The sequence below is a fragment of the Talpa occidentalis genome, unplaced genomic scaffold (genome assembly GCF_014898055.3).
Source record: "Talpa occidentalis isolate TD23 unplaced genomic scaffold, MPIMG_talOcc4v2.1 talOcc4.618, whole genome shotgun sequence".
In the NCBI taxonomy this organism is placed as follows: Eukaryota; Metazoa; Chordata; class Mammalia; order Eulipotyphla; family Talpidae; genus Talpa; species Talpa occidentalis.
In genome coordinates this window covers 15,375-27,178 of record NW_023604993.1, presented here as the reverse complement: position 1 = coordinate 27,178, position 11,804 = coordinate 15,375, and the positions used below count along the sequence as shown (strand labels likewise).

At 44.0% G+C, this 11,804-nt stretch overlaps 1 non-coding gene across 1 annotated transcript; it reads left to right on the top strand.

Moving 5' to 3' along the window:
• Nucleotides 1-1,815: 1,815 nt before the first annotated feature.
• Nucleotides 1,816-1,976, top strand: LOC119230299 (U1 spliceosomal RNA). Its single transcript, XR_005121727.1, has one exon. It is a non-coding gene; the product is annotated as a U1 spliceosomal RNA (small nuclear RNA).
• Nucleotides 1,977-11,804: the final 9,828 nt, after the last annotated feature.

Below are 11,804 nucleotides of genomic sequence, written 5' to 3'. Positions count from 1 at the left end.
TCTCATTTAAACAGAAAAAAAAATCCTTTTATTGTAGGTATGTCTATATATTTTAGGTCTCTAAGAATGGTGGCTCCAGCCTTGGAGGCGCTGTCAGTATGCTAACTGGACAGACAGTCTGGGCATTGGTGGCTTTTGTAGTGGAGCCTTGGTTCCCCTTAAAAATACAAGGCTCCCTCTAAGCTATGACTTAAAGCATTTGTGGACAAAAGTAAAATATAAAGGATTTTTGTTATTTTTCCTGTTCAACATTTAAGTGTTCATTTTTTATTATATATGACATGCTGAGTCTATAGCAAATAAATGTTTCTGAGCACCTGTTGTGTCGTATGTCACTCTACAAGGAAAACATGCTCTACATTGAATTGTAATCCTATTTGATGAATTCTTTGCTATTTGTTATTATCACTCTGATCAACTAAAAAGGTCCAGAGAAATGTTCACATGTAAACATTCCTTTTATATCACTTTCATATACATTGGTGATTTTATATATATTGGATTGTAAACATTTAGTATTAATGGTTTCCTTCTGCTTATTTGTAAATCCTTATATTCTAAAGCTTGGCCATTAGAGACATGATTTCGGTCACATAAGTCTTCTAGAAACAAAACCCATCTCAGTGAAGTATTAGTATTTACATAAAATGTAGTATTTAGACAATAGTATTTAAACCAAATAATTTTCAAACCACTTTCAGAGAGCAAGAAAGAGCTCCCTGGGACATCTCTGGGCATGAGAGACTCTGAGCTGCCAGGGCTTGGGGTCTATATAGTGTTTGAGAGCAAAGGAATTAAACTTCATTGGCTCAGAAAGTAAGAGAATGGACTTGGCTGAAGTCCATTTGTCCATCTGGGTGTGGTCCATCTTGTTGCTAAGCATGAGCACCCCTCAGCTGAGCTCAGAGGGCTGCGGGCTCATGGCCATCTCGCGGGTAATGTCTCATGGAAACTGTGCCCGCAGCTCCGCTTTGACCTGGTCTGGTCTCAGGTCTGTTGCTCCCTTCTTTGACAGGCTAACTTGATAAGCTGTAAAGAGATAGCTCAGGAATACACAGGCTGGGCGGGCGGGCGCGGTGGGGCGGGGGGGGGGGGGGGGGGGGGGGGGGGGGTGTGGAGATTAGTACAAAACACTATGGGTGGAGAAAATTTATGGCAAGCAGGTACCTGAGCCTAGAGTCAGATTTATTTAATCTCTTATCTACCAGCCCAATAAAGATGATGGGGCAGCAAAGTTCTGTCCATGAGTCCTGTCCCTCTGTCTCTGTCAGGGGATCGCTCCTGTCTCAGAAAATGCTTCATATTTTTAAAAAATATATAACAATGAGCCTACTATTGAATTAATAGCTTATTAAATGGATTTTCATGAGCAATTAGAAAAGAAACTAATCACCAAGGGTCAGCATGTGTCTCCCTAGCAAGAAATAGCATAGCAGACCAAACTCGTGTGTCCTTTAACAGTGGGAGAAACATATCAGGATTTCAGCTAGGTGCATGGGAAGGACCACATGCTAGCCCTGCTGCAAAGGGGCTTACTTGGGTTGTCCCATAAGCAGATCCTACCATTCAGTGCATGTTGTGATTCCAGGAACTCCTGTGGGATACTAAGGAATTAAGACAGTGAGGGGCTAAATCCTACTGGGGACCTTGAGGCACTACTAATTTTCCCTCACCTCAGCCAGCATTTTTTCTGGTTAACATTGCTTTCCTAGCAAGATCAACCAGACCTCCCCCTCTCAGGTGAGAGAGAAACTAACATCTTTGAGATGATGTAGTCAGGATCCCATATGAGCCCTCAGATACATGGTGCTGGCAACACTTACCTGGTAGGGGAGATAATGATCAAGAATGTGGTTTTCCCAGGGTGAGGCTCCCCCATTGCACTCTGGTTTTGCTGAACCCTGAGATTCCCCAAATGTAGGAAACTCAACTGTGTAATTTGTGGTAATGAGGGACTGCATTCCTGCTCTCCCCTATTTATGGGAAAAAAAAAAAGTGGTACTGGCAGAAGCAGAATGGACAGGTCAGGTAAAACCCATGCTTGAAATGCATGTCAGTTCTAATAAAGATGAATCACTGCTCCTTCCAGAGTAAAAGAGACCCAATATAATCACTGGTAACACTTGACTGTTCTAGAATGATAGCAGTGTATCAAGGGCTCAGTGCAAATTCCTGCTGCCACATTTGGGCATTCATCAACAGTTCAGTGAGCCATTGTTATAAAGTCCATGCTGTGGGATCCAGGCACAGCCTCCATCCCACCAGCATAACTACTTCATTTATGGGTTTATTGTGCAGGTACTGAAGAAGTGAGGGCAGAGGCTGACTGACATTTATGGGCAAGTCATTCTTCCACCTAGTTGCACAGCATCTTCTGCAATGAGTATCCTCTAGTGGGCATTGCCAAGAGTTAAGAGGATCCATCCCCCTTACTTACCCAAACCTTTCATATCAGGGTAAGAGTGTCCCCTCTCACCATTCCTTTTCAATATTGTGCTGGAATTCTAGCTAATGCTATAAGATAAGAAGAGGAAATAAAAGGCACACTGATTAGGAAGGAAGAAATAGAACTATATTTGTACATAAGTGACATGATTGCAGAAAAGGTGAGAGAGAAATCCTAAAACTATTAAATGATTATAACAAGATTTCAAGATACAAGGTTAATATACAAATGTTAATCTTTGCTGTTTACCAGCGATGAGCAAGTAGAACTTGAAATTAAAAATATAATATTTATATTCACACCCCCAAAATGAAGTACTTAGGTACAAATATAACAATATGTACAGGATATATACAAGGAAACTTTGATGAAAGAAATTTAATTTAAAAATAAATAAATAAATTGGGAGATAGTCCATGTTTGTGTATGGGAAGACTCACTGTTGTCAAGATGCTGGTCCCCCCCAACTTGATCAGATTTTTAAAAAGCCCAGGAAGTTACTTTCTAGATACCGACAAACTGATTGTAAAGTTATTTGGACGGGCAAAAAATCCAGAATAGCCTATACAACAGTAGAAAAAATGTTAGAAGACTGACACAAGTTGATATTAAGAAGTACTATAAAACTTTATTAATCAAGACACTGTGGTATTGGCAAGGAGAATAGACAAGTAGATCATGGAACAGAGTAGACAACCCAGAAACAGACCCACATATTAACAGTCAACTGATCTTTGACACAGCAATACAATGGAGCAACAGCAATACAATGGAGCTAAGACAGTTTTTTCAACAAATGATGCTGAAATAACTGAACATCCACATGCAAAAGAACAAAATGAATCTAGCATAAACTTCACTCTTCACAAAAATTAACTCCAAATGGATCATAGACCTTACTGTAAAATAATAAACCAGGAAATAACAAGAGTGAATCTGGATGACCTGAGGTATAGTGGTGATATTTTAGATATAACACCAAAGGAATAAGCCATGAAAGAAACAATTGAGAAGCTGGTCTTCATTAAAATCAAAACTTCTGCTCTGCAAAAGATAATGTCAAGCAAATGAAAAGACAAACCACAAACTAGAAGGAAATATTTGCAAAAGACACATCTGAAAAGGGACTTATCCAAAATAAATACAAAGAAATCTTAAAACTCATCAATAAGAAAACAAACAACCTAATTTAAAAATGGGCCAAACATCTTAACAGACACCTCACCAAAGCAGATATACACGTGGCAAAGGAGCATATAAAAACATGCTATTTATCATGTCATCCAGGAAATACAAATTATTTTTTTTTTTTTTTTTTTTTTTTTTTTTTTGAGGTCAGCTGGAACTTTAATGATCACCATGGGAAGCCTTTAAGAGGTTTTAAGAAAAAGGAGTATATTATCTGGCCTTCATTTTATTTTTTTTTTTTTTTTAAATATTAAATTTTATTTTTATATTCCCCATACAATTGCAAACGCCCCATTCTGACCCCAATCCTTCCCCCCCGCCCCCCACCCCCAAAAAGTGTCTCTGGTTCATAGTTTTTTGTTGATTTTGATTTTCACTTTCTTATATTCATTTTCCTGGTCCCTTATTTAAGTTTTCTAGATTCCTGCTATGAGTGAGACCATCCGGTATTTTTCTTTTTCTTTCTGGCTTATTTCGCTGAGCATGATCCCTTCCAGCGCCATCCATGTTGCTGCAAATTGCATGTGTTTATCTTTTTTGAATGCTGAGTAATATTCCATGGTATATATGTACCACATCTTCTTGATCCAGTCATCTATTTTTGGGCATTTGGGTTGTTTCCAAAGCTTAGCTATTGTAAACAGTGCTGCTATAAACATAGGAGTGCAGGTGCTCTTTGGAATTGATGTTTCTGTGTCCTTTGGGTAAATACCTAGGAGTGGAATTGCTGGATCATATGGAAGCTCTATGTTTAGTAGGTCCAGAAATCTCCACACAGCTCTCCATAGTGGTTGGACCAGTTTGCACTCCCACCAACAGTGCACAAGAGTTCCTTTTTCTCCACATCCTCGCCAACATTTGTTGTTGCTAGTTTTTTTAATATGTGCCATTCTCACTGGTGTGAGATGGTATCTCATGGTAGTTTTGATTTGCATTTCCCTGATGACAAGTGATGTTGAACATTTTTTCATATGTCTGTTGGCCATTTGCATTTCCTCTTCAGAGAAGTTTCTTTTTAGCTCTTCTGCCCATTTTTTGACTGGATTATTTTCTTTGTTGTTGCTGAGTCTCATCAGCTCTTTGCAGATTTTTGTGATCAGTCCTTTATCATTAGTGTTGGGTGCAAAAATGTTCTCCCAGTTGGTGGGGTTTCTCTTTGTTTTTGTTATTGTCTCTTTTGCTGTGCAGAAGCTCTTTAATTTGATGTAGTCCCAGCTGTTGATCTTTCTCTTCACTATCACTGCTTTGGGTGATGTGTCTGTAAAGATGTCTTTGATGTGCAAATCCCGTAGCGTTTCGCCTATATTTCCTTCTATGTATTTTATGGTTTCAGGTCTTATGTCTAGTTCTTTAATCCATTTTGAGTTGATTTTTGTGTATGGTGTGAGGTAGTGGTCAAGCTTCATTCTTTTGCATGTAGCGACCCAGTTAGGAAATACAAATTAAAATAAGATATTACTACACAGCTATTAGTCCAAAATACCAGCACCACCAAATGCTGACAAAAATGTGGAGCAACAGGAACTCTCATCCACTACTGGGAATGGAAAATGTTACAGTCACTGGAAGACAATTCAGGAGCTTTTCAAAGCTAAGCATACGTGTGATGTAACAATCCAGCAGTCACACTCCTTGGGGCCATGTGGCTACATCATGTCGGCTTTGGGGGCCACTGGAGCGATTCAAGATTTTACTCTGAAGAAAATGTTGTGAGCCTTGGAATGATAAAATCTGACATTTCAAAGGATCACTCAGTGACTGGAAGAGTAGAGTGTTGTAAACTAATACAATTTTGATGAGTTATTAAAGTGCATCTATACAAATTTAAAATTGTGCCAGTTTCACTATTGGTGTTTAACCATGGATGTATAAAAATACATCTATAAAGGTTGCAATAGTAAAAAGAATCATAAAATCTCATCAGTAGAACCTCAAAGGATAAGTGTGATTGAATCTGGATTTTTTTAATTGAAGTAAAACACAGCAAAATGCACACAGCATAAAATTTTTGTAAGTAAACACTGCCTTTAACATCCAGGTAAAGGATTACCCATTATCTGCCGCTCAGAGGCTTCCTGTGTGCCTCTCAAAATACCAAAATACCCCCTAGGGTATCCACTCTCCTGCTTACTTGTACCTGAGATTCATCTTGATGTTTTTGAACTTTTTATACATGGATTCATGCAATATACATGCTTTTATGTCCAGCTTCTTTCAACATTATGTGAGATTTGTCTCTTAATGTATGTTGCAATTGCTTTATAGCAATTGCTATATAGTATTCCCTCATGTGAATATTCCACAACTCATTGATTCATCCAACTGTTGCTGGACATTTGGGGTTGTCCTGGGCTACTTATAAAGAGTGCCGCCATAAACAGCTTGTGTGGATCTTCTGGAGGTGACAGGTATCTTGAGGAGTGCCACTGCTGGATCACAGCCATTGCGTGGAAGGAGACTCATTATCCATAGATGACATGATTGTGCATGTAGACAATATTAACAACCTATAGGTAAATAATTTAAAAGAATTTAACACTACTAGAAACAGCATCCTCTATTAAAGTTTTAATCCTCCAGGATTTAAAATGAGCGCCCTTTATAACTTCAAGTTGCATAAAATAAAAATTGACACCATTAAAAAGGGAAATAGAGACATCCACAATCAGATTTGACCCAACAGACAAGGCACTGGCATCAAAGTGCAGTGTCCACTTTCATTTTAAGCACATTCAGAATATTTGTGAAAATTGGCCACACACTATACAATAAGAAAATCTCAACAAAGCCATTAGGCTGAATCACACGAAGTCTGCCTGATGAAAATCTCCATATGCTATAATCATCAAATCAACTGTTAACAGCAATGACAGCACACACGATAGCTATCCACGACATGGATGTGTCCCACAAAAATCACGTCAAACAAAAAAGTAAAATGCAAAACGACAGACATTATGATTCCATTTCTTTAAAGTCCAAAACCAAGCTACATTTTGTAGGCTACATGGATAGATAGTAAAATCAGAAAGGAAAACTAGGAAATCGTCTGCTTAACTCATAGGATGATGGTGCTCTCTGGGGGTGGGGGTCTTGAAGAACTTGAAGGGTGTGGGCAGGGGATGCTCCTGGGCCCTGGAAATACTTTGTCTTCCCTTGGGTGGCAGCTATGGGGATGCTAGCTTTGTAATTATTTGCTATGCTCTGCACATGTTTATGTCCACCTCTGTGGGCAGACCATCATAAAATGTAAATCACGGTAGATATATTGGGAAATGGACACCGGAAAGTCAGAGGTTCGTTTTAGAAGCACATAATTGCCCGTGATACAGCAAGGAATGGACTAGGCAAGCCCGATGCCAGGGTTCTTGAGCTGTTTCCAGGCAACGTGGCAGGTTGGCGAGCAGGGAAAAGGGTCCGGGCTCCTCAAGTTCATGAGGAGACCTTTTTTTTGTTGCAGATACAACAAAATCATCATTAAGATCTTTTTTCCCCCTTCTGTTGCCTTTATCTTACAGAAGAAATATAAATGGTAAGAAAAACCAGGCAGAGACTACCCTTCCCAAGGGCATCATGGGAAATGGAAAATGGAGGAGGGATTTTGGGGAGTCATCTGTCACTGCTGACCAAACGAATGCTGAGTGGCAGTGGTAAGGTTCTCTTCTCCTGGGAAAAGGTAGCCCTGCGCCTCCCAGGAAATGTTCTCGAAAACATTCAAGAGCCTCCAGGCAAGCAGGGCACTTCACGGTGACCCCTGCATCTGGACTCTCAAGCTTCACAGATGAGTCCGATGTGCAGCCCGGGCCGCGACCCCCGCGTGCCCCTGAGGCCAGCAGGGCTGCAGGAGTGTGGGTTCTGGCTCCGAGGCCTGGGGAGGGGCATTTCTCACAAGCTCCCCAGCGGCACCCATGCCCGTCCACACACCACATTCTGAGGATCAAGAGGCGAAAGAAATCCAATATAATTGGAATTGTTGGGCTTGCGAAACGAAGCATGTGTGTTTTCTGGCAGAGTGAGACTCACAGGGCTCCTCCTGCTAAGAAATGAGAGAACAAGCGCAAAACAGCACAGCAGGACATAGTGAAATGCCTTAGGGGTCACTGATGGAGACAGCGTGGCCCCAGGTATACGCTGACCCTTGAAAATATTTTCACAGCGCTCCGTCTGTTTTCCTCCACCTGATGCTGCCTTCTCGTTGGTCTTGATTGCTTGTTCCCAGCAAAAATATTTGAGGGGAAGAAATAAATTTAGCCAACACCAACAAAAAGGACCAAGGGCTTCATGGCTGCTCTCTGGGTTCAGGGTTTTCAGAGCAAGTGGCCGAGGCTTACTCACGGGCGATCAGCTGAGTGGTCGTGGGGAGAGGCCACATGTTTTTCAAACAAGCCCCTTTCTGCATCTGCTCTCCCTGACCTGAAAACTGCCTGTTCGTTCCCATCAGGCCTTTCTAAACAATGTCCACTTTGTCTTGTTCACCCAAACTACTTACCTCAGACCATGGAAGCATCAGTTTACTGAAAATGCTTTCAGCTTACTCTGTTGAAACATTTGTCCTTTGGAAGGAGACATGTGAGCAAAAGGACAAAAAATATTACATTTATAATTTTCTTTAACCTTATTCTGAGTCTTAGGACGTCCTGAGTTTTTACCAGTAGGTCCCAGAAAGTGTACACATTCACACATCTCTGGTGGCATTTCCCTGCTCTCTTTTAGATAACGCCTTCTTTGTCTGCAAGCCCTTGACTCCTTTTCATTTTTTTCTCTCATTTTTAAGGTTGCCATTAAAGTCATTCCTTTTCTCATATTTCCCAGAAGTAGGACCAGAAACAGCCATGGCCTGCTGCATTTTTGAGCTGTAGGATTTTCCTGTATGCACTTTTCCATGTGTGTTATATTATACTATAAAAAAGGATATAGTAAATATTATTTTTCTACTCATTAACATTTTCCAAGCTCACTGGCAATATGGACGTCCTTCGGCTAAGTCACCTGGGCCTTACTCACCTGGTGTCATGTGCAACTGGCTGATGGAGAGGTCCAGGCAAGAGAGGGAGGTTCTGGGGGAACAGGAATGAGGGAGACAGGGCCCTGTGGTCCCAGAAGGCTAGAAGGCAGCAGGAGGGGAGGGGAGCTGGGGCCCAACAGAAAGTTTGTGTTGACCACCTGCAGCCGGAGCGGCTTCAAAGGACAGAGCCACCTACAGGGCGCTGGCCTCCAGGATGAGGTGCTGTGTTCAGCATCCTGAGGGGGGAGGAGCAGAAAGAAGCTTCTATCTTTTCTTTTCTGGGCACAGAGGATAGCGTTCGGGACGTTGCTTTGTCCCAGCAGCTGCTCACAGTCCATGCCCAGAAGAGAGAAGCTCTGCTGAGGGCTGCCATGGCATGGCTCTCCCGGTGCCTCCAGGTGAGACCCGCGTGGTGGCGCTTCCTGCGGTGATGGAAACGTCCCGCGGCGGCACGTGCAGCGGCTGTGCTCTTGAAATGTGGCTCGTGTGACTGAGAAACTGAATTTTTAATTTATTTAATGTTCATTACCTCGGGTGATCACATGTGGCCAGCGGCAGCCCCCTGGACAGCACAGCTGCAGGGCGTCCCCTCTAGACCAGAGGCAGGGGTGGGCGGCGGGGTTCTGATACGCTGGGGGACCTTAACTCTTTCATCAAATAAAATGCACGCAGAAGCATACAATGTAAAGATGTCAGGAGGCAGCTCTGCCCGGGCTCCCTCCGCCCTTTCCAAGCCCTGGGCGCAATTCCACAGCCGCATCCTTGGGGCTCTGTGGACAAGGTCCCGGTGCCCGGCACGGACCCGGCACTGGAATACTGGGGTGGAGGGTTCAAGGCACAGCATGGACTTGTGAAAACTTTAGTGTCATTGATTTATCTTAAAACGCATGAAAGCAACACTAGCTTGCACATATGGTAGTGGCATAAAGTTTCATTTGTTAAATTGTTTACATGAAAAAGTGAATTAATTTAATGGAAAATAAGAAGCATGTGGCTCACAAACATTGCAAAATACAGTGTTTTACAAAAATGACAGACACAGCCAGCATGTGGGAAATGTGGAAAGGTCTGACTGGGGGGTTAGGCCTTGGACCAGCAGCAAGGGCACCCCTGGGAGCATGTTGGAAATGTGCATCCCAGGCCCCATTCTGATCCTGCTGAAGCAGGAGCTGTGACAAGACTGTAAGGGATTCCGGGGGGTCACTGGCGCTTGAGGAGCTCTGCTGCAGCTCTGAAACTCCGGCCTCAAAGGTTAGAAACCCCTAGAGTGCGTGAGAGTCCCGGGTTTCAGGAAAAAGTGATGGGGCACTCCTGCCTCCTCAGCAGAGGTGTGTCTACAGAGGCATGTATATGCATGCACACGCACACACGTATTGGCACACATACCTTCACCGGTGCATATACACACGTGCCCACACACTCTACTCTGGGGCAGGGGTCCCCCAGCTCTTGGGAGCACCCTCTTTTTCTGAGCTGGGCCAGTACCCCATCAGCCCCCCATTTCCTCTGTAGAACCCCCTGGTGTCTCCCACACTCCTATTTTCACTGTGTGGGCCTCTGCCCCCGAGAGAGTGGTGGACAGTAGGTGGACAGTAAATACTTGAATGTCTGAAAAAACCTCCTGTAATCTGTCCCAGAGTTGGTGATGCTGTGGAACAAAAGGAATGGTTTAGACTGTAGCACTCAGATTCTGCAGCAGGTCTTGGCCGCAGCAGCTGACTTTAATTGGGACTCAACCATGTGCCTGGCATGGGGGATAAGAAGATGAATAAGACCCGACACCAGCCCCAGCCCCAGTCCGGAGGGGACATGTCCCTCACACCCGTCCAGGGCAGCCCTGCAATGTCAGAAACCAGAGAGGCCCGGCTGCGGGTAGGGAGAGGGAGCAATGTATTCTGGCCGGTGACTAGGTGCTGAGGCGTCTTCAAAAAGGTAACATTTTAAGATGGATAGGTTTTTCCTGGGTCGAGAAGGGAAAAGGTGTTCCTGCCCGAGGGAACTGTTGAGAAACATAAACACGCGCAGCATTTTCCTGAAGGTGAAAAGTCTAACTTCTCCAAGAGCCTAAGAGAGCAAGGGTCAAATTCCTCTAGGCTTTACAGATGAAGGAGTTTGGACTTTATCTTGTGGGGAACAGGAAGCCACTTTGTTAGCTAGCAAAGGGAGGCCTGGGGTGAGTGTGCTGCCGCAGCCCTAGCTGGTGGGGTAAGAAGCCAGGCGGGGCTGTGACCCACACCTAGGCAGTTGAGTCAGGCCAGCCCCTCTCTCTACACCCTTTTCCTGTACCCAAGTAGCTCTGGTTTGCTGGCTGTCCATTCTCTGGAGCTGGGTCCAGACTGGCATGTGGCACAGAGAGATGGGTCAGGCTGTCCGTAGGAAGATTTCTTCATACTGGAGGCCCCAGGGAACCTTCACTCCAGGGTGACTTAGCTCTGCTGAAAACCCTGCCATCCTGAGGCCCCAGACTCTGCTGAGGGCTGAATTCCATTCCCTGCCCCTGCCACTCAGAATAGCTTCCCAGTCCCAGGCCCTAGGAGTGCCACTTCCTATAGGGGAGTGCCAACCGGTACATCCTCAGGAGTTTTATAAGCTGATTGTTAAACACAACCATTATGTAAAATTTAGTTATATAAACTAATAAATAAGTGATTTGACACAGAGGTCATGTTCAAAGCCTACCACGCCCTGAGGAATGCCCTATTATCTACTCTCTCAGAGTTATCAACTGCATTGCATGATGGAGGGGATATGATGCCTACCGCACACTGCTCCCCAACTCCACACCCAGTGAACCCAGGTATGCTGGCTTGGCATCGGCCACGGTGGAAGTATGCATCCCACAGACATCGGCAAATCTATCAAATCAGAGTTTTTGCTGCAGAGAGCCAGCTCCTGCTAGCCCACCAACAATGACCCCCACCCTTGCTTTGCAAGCTCCCTGTGGACATGCACCCCCCTCCTCAAGACTGCTCTTTCCTCTTCCAGCAACCACAGCAGCACAATGGTCTGTCTGATTAGCCTATCAGATGGTGTCAGGCAGGGGCGGAACCACAGCAGGAGCCCAGGGCATCTGGCCCACTTGCTCTTGCTTAGGACTGTCTTGAAACTATCTGGGGATGTCTCCTTGAGCTGCCCACAGCCCCACCCAGGGTCTCACACCCTAGG